Raw genomic sequence first — 20,588 nt, forward strand, 5'->3', positions numbered from 1 at the left:
ATTGATAAGTTAGGCTTGTTGAATTAGCCAATGGGATTTGTGTTGGGAACACTTTAGAGAGAGCGCAGGAAAAAGAATAGGGAGCCATTTTCTAGAGAGATTTCTAGACAGCACGGGACTGAAGAAGGGGAAAGAAGCAAGATATTAGATTAGATTCGATTCAACTTTATTGTCACTGCACGGAGGGCAGATACAAAGCCAAATGAAATGCAGTTAGGATTGAACCAGAAATGCAAAGAATAGTGTTATTTATAGACAATAGACAGTAGGTGCAGGAGGAGGGCCATTCAGCCCTTCTAGCCAGCACCACCATTCACTGTGATCATGGCTGATCATACACAATCAGTACCCTGTTCCTGCCCTCTCCTCATATCCCTTGACCCCGCAATCTATAAGAGCTCTATCTAACTCTCTCTTGAAAGCATTCAGAGACTCTGCCTCCATTGCCTCCTGAGGCAGAGCATTCCACATATCCACCACTCTCTGGGTGAAAAAGTTTTTCCGCATCTCTGTTCTAAGTGGCCGACCCCTTATTCTTAAACTGTGGCCTCTAGTTCTGGACCCACCCATCAGCAGGAACATGCTTCCTGCCTCCAGCGTGTCCAATCCCTTAATAATCTTGTATGTTTCAATCCGATCCCCTCTCATCCTTCTAAATTCCAGCGTATACAAGCCCAGTTGCTCCAATCTTTCAACATATGACAGTCCTGCCATTCCGGGAATTAACTTTGTGAACCTACGCTGCACTCCCTCAATAGCAAGAATGTCCTTCCTCAAATTTGGAGACCACAATTGGACACAATACTCCAGGTGGGGTCTCACCAGGGCCCTGTACAGCTGCAGAAGGACCTCTTTACTCCAATACTCAATTCCTCTTGTTATAAAGGCCAGCATGCCATTAGCTTTCTTCACTGCCTGCTGTACCTGCATGCTTGCTTTCATTGACTATTTACAAGAACACCTAGATCTCGTTGTACTTCCCCTTTTCCTAACTTGACTCCATTTAGATAATAATCTGCCTTCCTGTTCTTGCCACCTAAGTGGATAACCTCACATTTATCCATATTAAACTGCATCTGCCATATATTCGCCCACTCACCTAGACTGTCCAAGTCACCCTGCATTCTCATAACATCCTCCTGACATTTCACACTGCCACCCAGCTTTGTGTCATTGGCAAATTTGCTAATGTTGCTTTTAATCCCTTCATCTAAATCATTATTGTAAATTGTAAACAGCTGCGGTCCCAGTACCGAACTTTGCGGTACCCCACTGACCACTGGTCACTGGTCACTGGCCTGCCATTCTGAAAGGGACCCGTTAATCGCTACTCTTTGTTTCCTGTCAGCCAGCCAATTTTCAATCCATGTCTTTACTCTGCCCGCAATACCATGTACCCTAATTTTGCCCACTAATCTCCTATGTGGGACTTTATCACAGGCTTTCTGAAAGTCCAGGTACACTACATCCACTGGCTCTCCCTTGTCCATTTTCATAGTTACATCCTCAAAAAAACTCCAGAAGATTAGTCAAGCATGATTTTCCCTTCATAAATCCATGCTGACTCGGACTGATCCTTCTACTGCTATCCAAGTGTGTCATAATTTCATCTTTTATAATTGGCTTCAGCCTCTTTCCCACTGCTAACGTCAGGTCCATAATTCCCTGTTTTCTCTCTCCCTCTTTTCTTGAAAAGTGGGACAACATTAGCCACCCTCCAATCCGCAGGAACTGATCCTGAATCTATAATGCGTCCACAATTTCTAGAGCCACCTCCTTAAGTACCCTGGGATGCTGACCATCAGGTCCCGGGGACTTATCAGCCTTCAGACCCAACAGTCAATCCAACACTGTTTCTTGCCTAATATAAATTTCCTTCAGTTCATCCATTACCCTAGTTCCTTTGGCCACTATTACATCTGGGAGATTGTTTGTGTCTTCGCCAGTGAAGACAGATCCAAAGTACCTGTTCAACTCATCTGCCATTTCCTTGTTCCCCATAATAAATTCACCCTTTTCTGTCTTCAATGGCCCAATTTGGTCTTAACTATTTTTTTTTCACATACCTAAAGAAGCTTTTACTATCCTCCTTTATATTCTTGGCTAGTTTACCTTCGTACCTCATTTTTTCTCCACATATTGCCTTTTTTGTTATCTTCTGTTGCTCTTTAAAAGCTTCCCAGTCCTCCGGCTTCCTGCTCATCTTTGCTATGTTATACTTCTTCTCTTTTATTTTTATACTGTCCTTTACTTCCCTTGTCAGCCACGGCCGCCCCTTACTCCCCTTCCTTCCTTTCTCTTTCTTCCTCTTTGGAATGAACCGATCCTGCACCTTTTGCATTATTCCCAGAAATACCTGCCATTGTTGTTCTACTGTCTTCCCTGCTAGGGTATTGTTCCATTGAACTTTGGCCAGCTCCTCCCTCATAGCTCCATAGTTCCCTTTGTTCAACTGTAATACTGACACATCCGATTTTCCCTTCTCCTTCTCAAATTGTAGATTAAAACATATCATATTATGATCACTACCTCCTAATGGCTCCTTTACCTCCAGGTCCCTGATCAAATCTGGTTCATTGCACAACACTAAATCTAGAATTGCCTTCTCCCTGGTAGCCTCCCTGGTAGCTGTTCTAAGAATCCATCTTGGAGGCACTCCACAAACTCCCTTTCTTGGGGTCCAGTAACAACCTGATTTTCCCAGTCTACCTGCATGTTGAAATCCCCCATGACAACTGTATCATTACCTTTGTGACATGCCAATTTTAACTCTTCATTCAACTTACACCCTACATCCAGACTACTGTTTGGGGGCCTGTAGATAACTCCCATTAGGGTCTTTCTACCCTTAGAATTTCTCAGTTCTATCCATACTGACTCTACGTTCCCTGATTCTATGTCCCCCCTTGCAAGGGACTGAATATCATTCCTCACCAACAGAGCCACCCCACCCCCTCTGCCCATCAGTCTGTCCTTTTGATAAGATGTATATCCTTGAATATTCATTTCCCAGGCCCTGTCCACTTGAAGCCATGTTTCTGTTATTCCCACAACATCATACTTGCCAATTTCCAACTGAGCCTCAAGCTCATCTGCTTTATTCCTTATACTTCGTGCATTCATATATAATACCTTTAATTCTTTACTCCCCTCACCTTTCATATCAATTCCTATTTCACTTGGCCATACTGTATGATCTCTTCTTGAGCTTTCTGCTCCATTGATTCTGTTTTCCTTTTAAACTTTTTTTATTTTCACTTTCCCTTTAACTCCATCTTTATATTTCCAGTTCATCCCCTCCCCCCACTACATCCATGTTGCAGTGGCAAACCTGCCTGCCAGAATGCTGATCCCCCACCTATTAAGGTGCAACCCGTCCCTTTTGTACAATTTATCCTTACCCCAAAACATACCCCAGTGGTCGAAGAATGGTCCTTGCTTCCTGCACCAGTTCCTCAGCCATTCTGATCCATTATCTCCCTGTTCCTGCCCTCTCCAGCACGAGGAACTGGAAGCAAACCGGAGATAACCACCCTGGAAGTCCTGCTTTTCAGCCTTCTTCCGAGTTCTCTGAAGTCCCGTTGCAGAAAATCCTTCCTCTTCTTCCCGATGTCATTTGTGCCGACATACACTACCACTTCTGGCTGTTCACCTTCACCCTTGAGGATTCCCTGCAATCGATCCGTGATGTCCTGGATCCTAGCACCAAGGAGGCAACACACCATCCTTAAATCTCGTCTGTTGCTGCAGAAACCCCTTTCCGTACCTCTTACTATGGAGTCCCCTACTAACTCCTCGGCTCTGCTTCTGCACCAATTTTCAACTCGCAGACCTGTCCGCCTCTCAGACTGGCAGTATCTTCTGACAGCTTCCACGAAGGTGAACCTGTTTATGAGAGATACATCCCTGGGGTGTCCTGTACTTCAAGCATCCTTTCCTTCCTCATCGTCGCCCCTCCTCTCTCTTCCGGTATCCTCGGTGTAACAACCTCACTGTAGGTCCTGTCCAGAAAACTCTCGTTTTTTGCGGATGAACCTGAGGTCATCCAGTTCTTTCTTCAGTGCTGCAACATGCTCCTTCAGAAGCTGAATCTGAACAGACTTTCCACAGCTATAGCAGAAGGGTGCACCATCAGTGTCCCTGACCCCCCACATCAAGCACGTAGCACACTGAATCAGATTAGCGGTCATGTCTTCACCCTCTCCAATTGTGGCGTAGTCTCCTCCCTCAGCCTCTTCGCTGAAGACTCTTGAGCCAAAGACTAGCACTTTTCACACCAGGCACTTCCCTCGACCAGGCTGCTTCAGGAAATACAAAATAACTGTGAATAAAAAGTAAGTGCTACAGCACACAAATATAAAAGTACTGAGACAGTACAATATGGGTGCAATACTGCTTAGCACTGTGATGTGAGGTTCAGCAGGGTCAAAGCCTCAGGAAAGAAGCTCTTCCTGTGCCTGTTGGTGCGGGAGTGGAGGTTCCTGTAGTGCTTACCGGGAGGAGAGTAATAAGTCCATGGTTGGGGTGAGATGCATCTTTGATTATGCTTTTCGCCCTGCCCAGGCAGCGTTTATGGTAGATGTTCTCAATGGTGGGCAATTGGGTGCTGATAATCCGCTGGGCAGTTTTCACCACATGCTGGAGTGTTTTGTGGTCTGATATGGGACAATTGCCATTCCACACTGAGATGCAGTTGGTGAGTATGCTCTCAATGGTACAGCAGTAAAAATCCATCAGTATCCTGGGACAGAGGTGAGCTTTCTTGATGCTCCACAGGAAATAAAGGCACTGTTGCATCTTTTTGATCAGGATGGAGGAATTCAGGGACCAGGTGAGATCCTCGTGAATGTGGACACTGAGGAATTTGAAGCTTGATACATGCTCCACTACAACTCCATTGATGTAGGTGGGGATGTGAATGTGGCTCCTGGCATGCCTGAAATCTCCTTGGTCTTCTAGGTGTTAAGGGCCAGGTTGTTGTTGGAAGACCACGCGACCAGGTGCTGGACCTCATCCCTGTAGGCCGTCATGTCATCCCCTCTAAACAGGCCAATCACCGCGGTGTTGTCTGCGAACTTGATTATGGAGTTAGAACCATGTACAGGAACACAGTCATAGGTGAAAAGGGAGTACAGAAGAGGGCTCAGCACACAGCCTTCAGGCACGCTGGTATTCAGGGTGAGAGTGGAGGAGGAGAGGTTATCTAATTTAACAGATTGGAGTCTGTCAGTCAGAAAGTCCAAGGTCCAATTGCAGAGGGATGAGCTGATACTAAGCTGGCAAAATTTGGTGATCAGCTTAGAGGGGGTCACAGTATTGAATGCCGAACTAAAGTCAAAGAACAGCATTCTGACTTAAGAGTTGGGGCTGTCCAGGTGGGTCAGGGCAGAGTGAAGTGCCATGGAGATGGCATTCTCTGTTGACCTGTTGGTGCAATAGGCAAATTGATGGGGGTCCAGGGTAGTGGGCAGACAGGATTTCAGATGTGATAGAACCAGTCTCTCAAAGCACTTTGCAATAATGGGGGTGAGTGCAACTGGGCAGAAGTCATTCAGGCCCATGGCAGTGGAATGCTTCGGCACTGGCATGATGGTGGTAATCTTGAAGATATGAACAGATAACAATCATAGTAGAGGAACATGCACAGAACCCAGTTGGAATGATGGATACTGATGTTGGAAATTCCTCACACAGACAATGGTCTCAGGGAGAATGTGAAGATAACTTTCGCTTAGTTAGTTACCATGTGTCCATAGAACCATAGAACATTACAGCACAGTACAGGACCTTCAGCCCTCCATGTTGTGCCGACACATATAATCCTTAAAAAAAAAGTACTAAACCCACACTACCCCATAACCCTCCATTTTTCTTTCATCCATGCGCCTGTCCAAGAGGCTCTTAAATACCCCTAATGTTTTAGCTCCACCATCCCTGGCAAGTCATTCCAGGCACCCATAACCCTCTGTGTAAAAAAACTTGCCCCTGATGTCTCCCCTAAACTTCCCTCCCTTAATTTTGTACATATGCCCTCTGGTGTTTGCTATTGGTGCCCCAGGAAACAAGTACTGTCTATCCACCCTAATCTATGCCTCTCATAATCTTGTAGACCTCTATCAAGTCCCCTCTCATTCTTCTACGCTCCAAAGAGAAAAGTCCCAGCTCTGCTAACCTTGCTTCAAATGATTTGTTCTCCAAATCAGGTAACATCCTGGTAAATCTCCTCTGCACCCTCTCCATAGCTTCCACATCCTTCCCATGTTTACTTCCACACTCCTGGGACTGAGATCAGCATGTTCCTCAGTCCTCCCTCCCTCCAACCTGACATACCACTTACAGGTCTCCCAAAATGTATCACTCACATTTATCAGCCCAGAGCCTCTGTGCAACTGATCCACATTTCACTCACCCTGTGGCTGAAGACTATTTTCTGACACATCCTTTGTTCACCAAGGAGCCCTTAGTCACTACCTAATCCCTGCTCACAATCAGCTGCCTGACTCCTCAGGCCACCAGCTACTGGAAAGCTCATGCCACTTGTCAGGTACACAATAACTCTTACTTCTGACAGTCATCACCAACCCACGCTTCACAATCCCCCATGCCAGCCCCTCACATCTCGAATAACTGTAGTTTGGTTACTTCAGGCACTGTTTGCCATTCCTAAATAGTACATTGAACAGTGCAGCTCAGCTGAGGCCCTTTTGGCCACGATGTTGTGCTGACTGTTTAACCTGCTCCAAAATCTAACCCTTCCATCCCGTATAGCCCACCATTTTTTTTTCATCCATGTGCCTAAATGTCTCTTAAATGTCTCTAACATATCTGCCTTTACCACCACCCCTGGCAGCATGTTCTACACTCCTTGTGAAAAAAAAAACTTTGGTAAGATGGTGAGACACTTAGATATAGTGGCCACTCCAGGTCCAATCAAAGAAGTATTGTTCATCTTTTTTTTATGATGGCAAGTCACTGATGGATGCGAAGAATATCAAGTATGGCAGGAATATCCCATCAACAAGTCACTGAGTAGCAATGGAGCTGAACTTATTATGTACCATTGTATTGTTGCCTGGACTTGCTGTGTATCATTGGACAGTGTGCAGTCCAAAAAGGTGAGAGTGATGGTCTTGGACATTTTCTATTGTGATTGCAAGAGCCTGTTACATGGTAATGTAGAGCAGTGCAAGTACAGCTCACTGGTTCATTGGAGAGTCTAATTGCGGGGGAGCTGAGTCACTTTGGTTGTGGTAAGGACTAGGCCTCGGCTGTAAGGTCACCTGTTATGGTCGTCCAGGGGAGGAAACACTGAATCAGTGTGGGAGAGATCTTTATAGGCACTCTGGAATCCATTCTGGCTTGGAGGATGGCCCCTCCCAACGGTGCCAGCTCCAGGGTTCACTCAGTATAATCTGGACCAGATATTTTAGATGTTTTTCTGAACTCATAACTACTTGTGCACCTTGGCCCCAGAGGAATGCTGTTCTGTTTGACTAACTTCACGTGCGGTTGAATGATAATTAAACTTGAACTTGAAACCTCCTTCCAATTACCTTACAATTATGCCCTCTTATATTAATCATTTCCACCCTAGGAAAAATGTGCTGGTTGTCCACTTTCTTTTACCATGTTATATTCCTTTATTCGGTCACCTCACATCCTCCTTCATGCCAAAGAGAAAAGCCCTAGCTCACTTACTCTTTCCTTAAGATATGCACTGTAATCCAGCCAGTATCCTGGAAAATCTCCTCTGCATCCTTGCTAAAGCTTCCATCTCCTTTCTATAATGAGGTGATGAGAACTGAACACAATACTCCAGGTGTGGTCTGACCAGAATTTTATATAGAATTGCAACATTACCTTGCGACCTCTGAACTAAATTCCTTGATTAATGAAGGCCAGAATAGCATGCACCTTCTTTAACAACCCTATTAATTTCTCTGTCAACTTTAAAGGATCAATGGTCATGGATCCCAAGATCTTTCTGCTTCTCCATACTGCTAAGAACACTAGGAAAATGTATCACTTCACAATTTTCCAGATTAAACTCCTTTTGCCACTTTTCAGCACAGCTCTGTGTCCTAACTCTGTTGTAACCTACACCATCTATGCTATCTACCACACCACCAACCTTCATATCATTTGCAAACTTCTTAAACCACTCTTCCACTTCCTCAATTAAGCAATTTATAATAAGTCACAAAGAGCAGGGATCCCAGAACAAATCTCCACAGAACACTAGTAACTGAGCTCCAGCTAGAATATTCTCTGTCTACTGCCACCGTCTGCCTTCTGTGGCAAGTCAATTCTGAATTTTCACTCAGCCATGTTTCCCTGGATCCCATAGCGATTGAGGGATTTTCTTGTTCCCAATTGCCCAAACCAAATGTATCGCTCTCCTTTTTCCTGATCAGACCCTAATAACTTTCATCAACCAGGGTTCCTTAAACCTGCCACCCTTACAAGAACATGCTACCCCTGGACTTGAGATATCCCTTTATCTAGTTGACTCTATCTAAGCCTCTCACAGTTTTATTATCTTCTATCAGGTCTCCAATGCTCCAAAGGAAGTTCATAGTGAATACCTTCTAATCCAGACAAAATGCTGGTAAACCTCTTCTTCACCCTCTCTGCTGTCTCCACATTCTTCCTGTAATGGGCTGACCAGAATTGCACTCAGCATTCCAAACGTGGCCTTACTGAAATCTTACAAGTCTGCAACATGACTTGTTAGCTTTTATAGACATTACCTGATCAATCAAGAGAAAAATGTCATGTTCCCTCTTTATCACCCTTTTTGCATTAACATTTTCAGAAAGCTGTGGACTGGGACCCCAACGTTCCTCAGCTCATCAGTAGTTCTATGACCCCTGCCAATCGTTTAAAAACTTTGCTGTTACAGTTAACCTCCCAAAAAGTACCACTTCACACTTACCTGGATTAAGCTTCACCTGCCATTTCTCTGCCCACATTTACAATTGGTCTACATCCTGCTGGATTATCTGATGATTTTCCTTACTATCCACAACACTTATTTTTCATGTTATGTGCAAAGTTATTAATCAGCTAACCTACATCTTTATTCAAATCATTTATAAATTTTACAAACAGAGGTCCTGTAGAACACCACAGGTCACAAAGCGCTAGTGAGAATAACATTCTTCCACCACTACCTTCTGTCTTCTCTGGGCAAGCTAATTTTGAATTCACTTTACCAACTCACCGGCTAGAAATTTTAACCACCCATTGTTGCATGGATTTCCTGCATTTTGTTTTGTCAGAGATTAGATACTATTTAATGATAGTGACAGAAGTAAGGGAGACAAACAGGAGTTTGTGACCACAAAAAAGATGCCAAAATAGTGTATTGACTCTCAGGTGCCAGGTTCAAGGATGTTTCTGTGTGACTATAGAACATTCTTGAGGAATAAGGTGACAGATAACAGCCAGAGGTTGTTTTTCATGTTGGTATAATTAATATAGGTTGACCAAGGTATGTGGTTCTGTAGAATGAGTATAGGGACCTAGAAAAAAGAAAGTTAAACAGCAAGTACCAAGAATAGTAATCTTGGGATTTCTCTCATTGCCAAGTACTAATAAGGACAGAGGTATAAAGTTTGGCTAGATGAATCTGTGCCTGAGGAGCTGGTGCAGGGGCAGGGATTCGGGTTCTTGGAACATGTAAGTTTATTATCAAAGTGTGTAGATATTACCATATACTAACTTTAGATATATTTTCTCACAGACATTTACAAGAAAATAAATACAATAGAATTTAAAAAAACCTATACATACTGTAAAGACTGATGTCCAGTCAATGTGCAAAAGAAGACCAATTGAAAAAGAAGACACTGAGAACATGAGTTGTAAAGAGTTCTTAAAAATGTGTCTGTAAAATCAGTTTGGAGCTGTGGTCAGTAGTTATCCATGCAGATTCAGGAGCCTGTAGGGTGATAACTGTTCCTGAACCTGGTGATGAGGACTCAAGGTTCCTGAATCTTCTGTCCACTGTTAGTAGTGATAAGGCTGCATGTCCTGGATGGTCAGGGTCTTTGATGATGGATGTTGCTTTCTTGTGGCAGCACTCCATGTAAATGTGCTCAAAGGTGGGAAGGATTTAAGAGACTCTTAGAAAGGCACATGGATAAAAGTAAAATAGAGGGTTATGCAGGAGGGCAATGCTAAGTTGACCTTGGAGTAGGTTAAGAAGTCCGCACAGCATCATGGAAGCATACAAGAGGAAAATCAGGAATGGCAAAATAAAAGGGTATGAGAGTGATCTGGCAGGCAGGGTTAAGAAAAATGGCATGGGATTCTATAGGTATGCAGTGGTAAATAAAGGTACAGTGAGGCTGGCGGGGTGGATGGTGATATTCCAATCCCTATTTGTTTTGAATGTGCAAAGAAAGCAATAAGTGCCAGGAAGTGGTGTGCTGTTATTGGTGGTTCAGCAAAAATTTGTTTTGTAGCCTGTACTGGCATGTGAGCCCTGCCACAACTGATAGCTGGTCTGGGACTCAATCAGTGAAGGCAAATCTTCCCCATCTGAGAACTGGGTTGGTAAACAATTGGTTGCTACAGTGTCTCATAACTATATCACTCAGGCCATCCACATGTTGTGTGGTGCATCATGTTGCTAGAAAACATTCTGTATCATGATTTTCCACTGAGTTATATAGTATGGAAACAGACCCTTCATCTCAACTTGTCCATGCTGACTATGTCTGTCCAAAATGGTCCCATTTGCCTGTATTTGGCCTATCTCAGTTTCAAAGAACACTTATTATCAAAGAATGTATAAAAACTCTCATAATTTCACTTTTGAATCCTCCCACTTACCAAGTACATCTTTACCAGAAAACAGCCTGCCCCAATCCACACTTGCCAGATCCTTTCTGATGACTTCAAAATTGGCCTCTCTCCAATTTAGATTCTCAACCTGCAGCTTTTTTCATAATTACATTAAAACTAATTGCATTATTATAACTATATACAAAGTGTTCCCTGCAGAAAATTCTATTACCTGCCCTGTCTCATTCCCTAAAAGAGAACAAGTATTGCATCATCTCATAAGGACTTAATGTATTGATTACATAAACTTTCCTGAACAGATTTGACAAACTCCAAATCATCCTGGCTCTTTACAGTATGTGAGTTGCAGTCAATATGTGGGAAGTTAAAATCACTTATCACAACCTTCTGTTTCTTTCAACAGTCTGAGATCTCTCTATAAATTCATTCCTCTAAATCCTGTGGATTGTTGGGTGGTCTATAATACAACCTCATTAATGTGGTCGTGCCTTTCTTATTCCTCAGTTCCACCCATAAAGTCACACTAGATGAGTTCTCCAATCTATTCTGATTGAGCACTACCGTGATATTTTCCCTGACTAGTAACACCACCCCTCCTCCTTTAATCTGCCCTGCTCTGTTGTGTCTAAAACCCCAGAACCCCAGAATGTCAAGCTGCCAGTCCCACCATGCTCAATCTTATGGTTCTTTGTCTGAGGTCTTAACAACATCTGTCTCCACAACTATTCCACTATCTGTTCTGGCACTTAGGTCTCTTCTGTACAGATCCCACCTTCCCTGGAAGAGAACACAATGATTCAAAGATCTGAAGCCCTCCCTCCCACATCAACTCCTTAGCCACATGTTAAACTGTATGATCTTCCTATTTCTGACCTCACTAGCACGTGACACAGGTAGCAATCCTGAGACCACAACACTGACTCCCTGAACTCACTTTGCAGAACCTCCCCCCTCTTCTTACCTATGTTTTATCATGACCTCTGACTGCTCATCCTCACACTTTAAGAATGCTAAGTACTTGATCTGAGATGTCCTGGACCCTGGTGCCAGGTGGGCAACAGACCATCCAAGAATCTTGTTCTCATGCACAGAACCTCCTTACTGTTCCCTTAACAATTCGCACATCGCCTCTTTTCCCCCCCTTCCTTTCTGAGCCACAGAGCCAGACTCTGTGCCAGAGACCTGGCTGCTGTGACAACTGCTATGTCATCCCACAAACCACCCCCCTCACAACGCAACTGTATCCAAAGTGGTATACCTGCTGTTGAGGGAGACGGCCACAGGGGTAATCTGCACTGGTTGTTTAACCCCTTTCCCCTTCCCTTTTTTATCACTAATTTTATAGCAACAACAACAAATTACATTCAATACAACCAGTTGCAGATTACATTTTGACTGTCTAACCCAGCCACCCCCGAACCCCCATCCCTATCCCCCTCTCTCTCACCTCCACCAACCGAGTACACAGACAGAGCATTCCTATTTTAATAGATCTTTTAAGTTATATATCAAATTTGTCCACATTAAGATTGTGTTTGGTCGTGCATCATTTACTCTTGCTGATGATAATTCCAGGTAAGAAATGTCCAAAAAGCTCTGAAGCCAGAGGGTACTTGAAATATCATGAGGAGGTTTCCAACGCTGGACTACAATCTTCTTAGCTGCAGTCAGGCCTGCCAGCCAGATTTTGTGTGTTTTTTCCATAAGGGAAAGGTGGGAGTCATCATTTAGAAGATGTACAGTGGGGTCCATTGTTAATTGTACCCCTGTTATTTCTGTAAGAGTACTGATAACCTTTCCCCATAAACCAAAAACTCTTGACATTCCCATACAACATGTATAAAAGAGCCAACGGTTCCGTGGGGGCAAAATAAGCAATATGGGTCGGGAACCAATCCCATGTGATGTCTAATTCTCAGTGTTAGATACGCTCTATGACAAAATATCAAGTGCATATACCGATGATTTGGGTTTTTCGAAGCACTGGCAGCATTATCCCAAATTGCAACCCAATCTAAGTCTTGTCCCAATTCAGGTATGTCCCTATTCCGGACTTTCATTCCTGATGTAGGCATATATTTCTGTGAGTTTAATTTATCATAGGTATATGACACTATCTATCTTGGAGCACTCTGTATCCAACCTAAAATGGGATGGTCCTTAATATCTGACCCCCAGGGAAGCCCATAGGCTTTACCAGCTGATCTTACTCTAAAGTAGAAGAGAGTGTTTATCAATATTATATTGAAATACCAGTTCTTGTAAGCTAAGGATAGTACTTGCCCCATTAATATCTTGAAGAGTAGTAATACCTTTATCCTCCCAAGTTCTATATGTGAATGGTTCTCCCTCCAGATAGATAATGATCATTGTTCCATAATGGAGATGCACCATATGCTTTTAAATTTTAGGAATTTTTCTGCTGCTCTAAACACGTAGCATATGGGTTAAAATTGGACCATAATACAAATCACATTTTTTGGTAGATATACCTATAAGGAGAAAGTCCTGCAACCTTATTGGTGCTATTAGCTCTTGTTCTATATTTTTCCATGACAAAACTTTATCCTTCTCCACCCAATAGCTAAGATTTTTTAATACAAATGTCCAGATATACAGTTTAAAATTTGGACATGCTAATCCCCCATCCGACTTTTTGATTTGTAGAGCTGACCACTTTATATTGGGTCGTTAACCATTCCAAACATAGCATCATAGTAAGGAGTCCAGTTTTTGCCAATATCCTGCTGGAAGCACAAGTGGGATCGTTGAGCTGATAAAATTAATGCGGGGTAAGATGTTTATTTTAATGACTGATATATGGGCTGGGTCTGATGCTGGCAGGTGTCTCCATCTATTAATACCTTCTTTCATTTGTTTTCAAAATTAAAGGGTAATTTGTTTTAGCCACAGATGATAGGGAAGTATTAACTTTAATACCCAATCAGAGGACCTCATTTGTAACATTAATCTGGGGAGAGAGAGACACCTTACTTTTATCTGTTTAATCAGCATCAGTGCTGATTTTGACAAATTAACTTTGTATCCTGAAAGAAATCCAAATTGGTCCAGTGTTTTTAAAACATAGGGGAGAGCTTGTTGAACATTTGCCATATAAACTAATGTGTTGTCTGCGTAAAGTGATATTGAATGTGATGTTGTACCTATTGTAATAGGAGAGATCCAAGGAGAGTTTCTAATTAAATGTGCAAGTGGTTCAATAGATAAGGTAAAAATTAAAGGAGACAAAGGGTCTCCTTGTCGTGTGCCTCATTCTATGTCAAATAACTCTGAGAAACCTCCTCCCACACATATCCGGGCTGAAAGATCAGCGTACAGTGTTTGAATCATATTGATAAATTTATCGCGAACTTAAATTCTATATTACCATATAAGAATTACAGCACGGAAACAGGCCATCTCGGCCTTTCTAGTCAGTGTTGAACACTTACGCTCACCTAGTCCCACTGGCCCACACTCAGCCCATAACCCTCCATTCCTTTCCTGTCCATATAACTATCCAATTTACTTTAAATGACAATACCGAACCTGCCTCTACCACTTCTACTGGAAGCTCATTCCACACAGCTACCACTCTCTGAGTAAAGAAACTCCCCCTCGTGTTACCCTTAAACTTTTGCCCCCTAACTCTCAAATCATGTCTTCTTGTTTGAATCTCCCCTACTCTCAATGGAAAAAGCCTATCCACGTCAACTCTATCTATCTAATTTTAAATACCTCTATCAAGTTCCCCCTCAACCTTCTATGCTCCAAAGAATAAAGACCAAACTCGTTCAACCTTTCCTGTAACTTCAGGTGCTGAAACCTAGGTAACATTCTAGTAAATCTTTTCTGTAGTCTCTCTATTTTGTTGACATCTTTCCTATAATTCGGAGACCAGAACTGTACACAATACTCCAAATTCAGCCTGACCAATGCCTTGTACAATTTTAACATTACATCCCAACTCCTATACTCAATTCTCTGATTTATAAAGGCCAGCATACCAAAAGCTTTCTTCACCACCCTATCCACATGTGATTCCACCTTCAGGGAACTATGCACCATTATTCCTAGATCACTCTGTTCTACTGCATTCTTCAATGTCCTACCATTTACCATGTATGTCCTATTTTGATTATTCCTACCAAAATGCAGCACCTCACACTTATCAGCATTAAACTCCATCTGCCATCTTTCAGCCCACTCTTCTAACTGGCCTAAATCTCTCTGCAAGCTTTGAAAACCTACTTCATTATCAACAATGCCACCTATCTTCGTATCATCTGCATACTTACTAATCCAATTTACCACCTCATCATCCAGATTATTAATGTATATGACAAACAACATTGGACCCAGTACAGATCCCTGAGGCACACCACTAGTCACCAGCCTCCAACCTGACAAACAGTTATCCACCACCACTCTCTGGCATCTTCCATCCAGCCACTGTTGAATCCATTTTATTACTTCAATATTAATACCTAACGATTCTAACCCTTTGATATTTGTAAAGAATTGTTACAAATATCTCTACAGTCTCATCTTTCTGAACCCTGGGGTGAGTAAATCTGATCCAGGTGACTTATCTACCTTCAGATCTTTCATTTTCCCAAGCTCCTTCTCCCTAGCAAAAGCAACTGCACTCACTTCTGCCCCCTGACACTCTTGAACCTCTGGCACACTAGTTGTGTCTTCCACATCACTGTGAAGACTGACGGAAAATACTTAATTTATTTCATCTGCCATTTCTTTGTCCCCAATTATTACCTCTTCAGTGTTGTTTCCCAGCAGTACAATATCCACTCTTGCCTGTTTTCAAAGGTTCAAAGGTCAAAATGAATGTCAGAGAAACATATACAATATACATCCTGAAATGCTTTTTATTTGCAAAGAACAGAGAAGTGCCCCAAAGAATGGACAACAGTTAAATGTGAGAACCCCGAAGTACCCCACCCAGATCACCCCCCCCGCATGCAAGCGGTGGTGAGAAACAATCCCTCCTCCCCCACTGGTAAAAAAAATGTGCACCTGCTACCAAGCACAAGCGTGAGCTAAGCGATAGCACAGACCAAAGTTACCCCATGCTTCGCATTTCATCTGACATTCGACAAACCACAGGTTCTCTCTCTCCCTGGCAAGGGAGAGGGAGGTGTCCCCCATTTTCACAGTGAGCGGGAGATATAACAACAACCCACTGGTTTACAATGTTAAAAGTCTGTTTCATCGCTTTTCTCAAGCTCTGTGTCCAAAGATCGCAAAGACCTCGGGTCTTCAGGCCCAAAGCGAAAGATTGTCCGGCCTCCCCGACCACACACGAGTCTTCTGCTGTGACATTGACGTTCGATCCACCCGTCTCCAGAGCCCTGAGATCTTAGGCTTCTGAACATGATCGAGACTCTCAGGCCAAACCCTTGGCATGTTGAATAATGGCCAGTCATGGAACCCTGAGAATGGGTCCCATTCTCACAAAGGACCGAAGCTTGCATGTAAATCTAGGTCAGGGTCTTCAAAAGAACCCTGAAAGTGAAAAATAAAGATATTAAAGGTAGAAATAGAGTTGTTTCCGAAGATACAAGCAAAGCAGTCGCCATTAAGCTATCTGTCTTTTCACTCTTTATACATCTGAAGAACTTTTGGCACCCTTTTTTATATTATTGGTTAGCTTACCTTAATATTTACTCTTTTTCCTCCTTTTGGCTCTTTTATTTGCCTTTTGTTAGTTCTTAAAAGCTTCCCAATCCTCTAATTTTTGCTGTACTACATGTCCTCTCTTGCTTTTAGTTTGGCTTTGACATCCCTTCTCAGCCATAGTTGTGTCATCTAGCTTTTAGAATACTACTTCTTTGGGATGTATTGTCCAAATTTCCTCCAGAAACTCCAGCCATTGTTGCTCTGCTGTTATTTCTGCTGGTGAGCCCTTCCAATCAACTTTGGCCAGTTCCTCTCTCATGTCTCTGTAATTCCCTTTACTCTACTGTAATACTAATATATTTGACTTTAGTTTTCCCTCTTAAATTGCAGGGTAAATTCTATATTATGGTCACTGCCCCTTAAGGGCTCTTTTACCTTAAACTCTCTAATCTAATCTGATTCAATACCCAATCCAGTATAGTACTGCCTTTTCCCTAGTGGGCACAACCAAAAGCTGCTCTAAACAGGCATTTTACAAATCCTTTTTCTAGGGATCTAAAATCAGCAGCATCCTGACTTTACAAGTCTACCTGCATATTGAAATTCCAAATGCCTATCATAACATTTTTCTTTTGATGTTCATTTTCCATTGTAATTTGTAGCCCACATATATAACTGCATATAATTCTCAGCAGGGGCTTTTTACTCCTGCAGTTCATTAACTCTGTACACAACGATTTCATATCTTCTAGTCCTATGTCACCTTTTCCTAAAGATTTGATTTCATTTTTTACCAACAGAGCCATGTAATCCCTTCTGCATACCAGTCTGTGCTTTTGATACAATGTGTATCCTTGGATGTTAAGCTCCCAACTATTACCTTCTTTTGGCAATGACTCAACCCTATTCTCCTGCCTTCTTCCTGTTATCTTTTATGCCTTTACTAATCAAGAACCTATCAAACTCCACTTTAAATATATGCAATGATATTGTTTCCATCTGTGTCTAGATTCACCACCCTAGACAGTCCCACTACAAGAAACATCCTCTCCACCTCAACTTTATCTGGACCTTCCAATATTCAATAATGTTGACCGTTCTCAACAGAACTATGTTAGGAAATTCACTGCACAACTTGCAATTAATTGAAGCTCACACTTTATTGTTTCTGCACAAACAACTTAAATATGTTGACCCCAGGCTAACAACTTGGAACATGAATTTTACTGTCCCCACTGTACCAATACTCAATTTTCCAATTTGTAACACTGAAACAGGGGATCTCTGTTTGCCAGTTGATCGATTCTTTCTTTTCCTAGCCCCTGGCATGGGCATTCTTCCTTATGATGGTATGTCTCTTGAGAAGTTATCGCTGATAGCATGCTTGAGGTGTCCACTTTTATATGTATTCCTTAATAATTCAATTAATGCTTTTGTGTTATTGGCTGCAAGTCATCTTGATTGACCTTTAACACCTTTTTATTGGCTCTGCTCCAGGCCAGTATCCATTTATTGCCCTTTTCCCAGCAAGTGACAATCTTTTGTGAATCTTTGTTCTCTTCGGTAACCAGCTTCGGCACCAACCCCAACATTCACAAGCCTGTATATTATATCATATCAAAGAAGACTTCACAATTAACTTCTTTGGAAATGATCTCTAGTTCAGCAGATTACCTGAAGCATCATTGCGCCCACTTTAAAAACAAAGTAACTTCTTACAAAATAGAGAATGTAAAACAAAATGGCATTCTCCATCTCCAAGCACATGGTAGGAACAAAGACCCTACGCTGACCCACTACCACATCTTCGACCATGTGCTCACCCAGATCCGCTACCAAAGGCCCCAAACTTCTACTGTACCCTTTTCTTGGATTTCCAACATCTGCAGATTTTCTCTTGTTTGTGACAGAAGTTTATAAGATTATGAGATATAGATAGACAGGTAGTATATTTTTCTCAAGATGGAAATGTCTAATTTCAGAAGGCATGCTCTTAAGGTGTGAGAGTTGGTGGATCTGACTGTTTAATTCTTAGATTAGACTTCTTATTTGTTATTTTCTTTACAACTTAATAATTATTTATCTGCTTGTATTTTAAACAATTTTAATATGCCTCTCGTGGCTCTAATCCTGAAAAGATTTGTAAGTTTCTTTGTTCTGTGTTTTCACATTAGTTAACTTGGTACCACAGTATTGAATGAGTTCTTTTTCAATATTTTTACTAATTTTCACATAGAGTACATGAAGATATATACAGTATAATGAATCAAAAAAAGATAGAATAGTACCAAATACATTATATTTAAATCACACTTGCAATCGCAGTACCCTATATTCATAATCAAACACATACATTAATTAAAGCAACACACACAAAATGCTAGTGGAACGTAGCAGGCCAGGCAGCATCTATGAGAAAACAATGTCGACGTTTCGGGCCGAGACTAACTGAAATAAAAGGTAGTAAGAGATTTGAAAGTAGGGGGGAGGGGGAAATCCAAAATGATAGGAGAAGACTGGAGGGGGTGGGGTGAAGCCAAGAGCTGGAAAGGTGATTGGCAAAAGGGATACAGAGCTGGAGAAGGGAAAGGATCATGGGACAGGAGACCTAGGGAGAAAGTACGGGGGAGGGGAGCACCAGAGGGAGATGGAGAACAGGCAAAGAGTGATGGGCAGAGAGAAAGAAAAAAAGGGAGGGGGAATAAATAAATCACAGATGGGTTAAGAAGGGGAGGACGGGCATTAATGCCATCAGGTTGTAGGCTACCCAGTTGGAATATAAGGTGTTGTTCTTCCAATGTGAATGTGGCTTCATCTTGATGGTAGAGGAGGCCATGGATAGACATATCAGAATGGGAATGGAATTAAAATGTGTGGCCACTGGGAGATTCTGCTTTCTTTGGTGAACAGAGCATATGTGCTCAGCAAAACGGTCTCCCAGTCTGCGTCAGGTCTCACCAATATATAAAAGGCCGCACCGGGAGCACTGGACGCAGTATACCACACCAGCAGACTCACAGGTGAAGTGTCGCCTCACCCGGAAGGACTGTCTGGGGCCCTGAATGGTGGTGAGGGAGGAAATGTAAGGGCAGGTGTAGCACTTGTTCTGCTTACAAGGATAAGTGCCAGGAGGGAGAGTGGTGGGAAGGGATGGGGGGGGGGGAGACAAATGGACAAGGGAGTCACATAGGGAGCGATTCCTATGGAAAGCAGAAAGGGAGGGGGAGGTAGTGCCTGGTAGTGGGATCCCATTGGAGGTGGCGGAAGTTACGGAGAATTATACGTTGGACCCGGAGGCTGGTGGCATGGTAGGTGAGGACAAGGGGAACCCTATCCCGAGTGGGGTGGTGGGCAGATGTGCGGGAAATGGGAGAGATGCATTTGTGAGCAGAGTTGATAGTGGAGAAAGGGAACCCCTTTGTTTAAAAAAGGAAGACATCTCCTTCATCTTGGAATGAAAAGCCTCATCCTGAGAGCACATGCAGCGGAGATGGAGGAATTGCGAGAAGGGGATGGCATTTTTGCCAGAGACAGGGTGGGAAGAGGAATAGTCCAGGTAGGTGTGAGAGTCTGTAGGCTTATAGTAGATATCAGTAGGTAAGCTGTCTCTAGAGATGGAGACAGAAAGATCATGAAAGGGGAGGGAGGTGTCGGAAATGGACCAGGTATATCTGAGGGCAGGGTGAAAGTTGGAGGCAAAGTTAATGAAGTCAACGAGCTCAGCATGCGTGCAGGAGGCAGCGCCAATGCAGTCGTCGATGTAGCAAAGGAAAAGAGGGGGATGGATACCTGTACAGGCTTGGAACATGGACTGTTCCACAAAGCAAACAAAAAGGCAGGCATAGCTGGGACTCATGTGGGTGCCCATGGTTCCTTTGGTTTGGAGGAAGTGGGAGGAGCCAAAGGAGAAATTATTGAGAGTGAGAACTCATTCTGCAGCACGGAGGAGAGTGGTGATAGAGGGGAATTGGTTAAGTCTGGAATCCAAAAAGAAGCGGACAGCTTTGAGACCTTCCTGGTGGGGGATGGAGGTATACAGGGACTGGACGTCCATGGTGAAAATAAAGCTGTGGCGGCCAGGGAGCTTAAAATCATTGAAAAAATTCAAAGCATGAGAAGTGTCATGAACGTAGGTGGGA

The sequence above is a fragment of the Hypanus sabinus genome, chromosome 16 (genome assembly GCF_030144855.1).
Source record: "Hypanus sabinus isolate sHypSab1 chromosome 16, sHypSab1.hap1, whole genome shotgun sequence".
Classification (NCBI taxonomy): domain Eukaryota; kingdom Metazoa; phylum Chordata; class Chondrichthyes; order Myliobatiformes; family Dasyatidae; genus Hypanus; species Hypanus sabinus.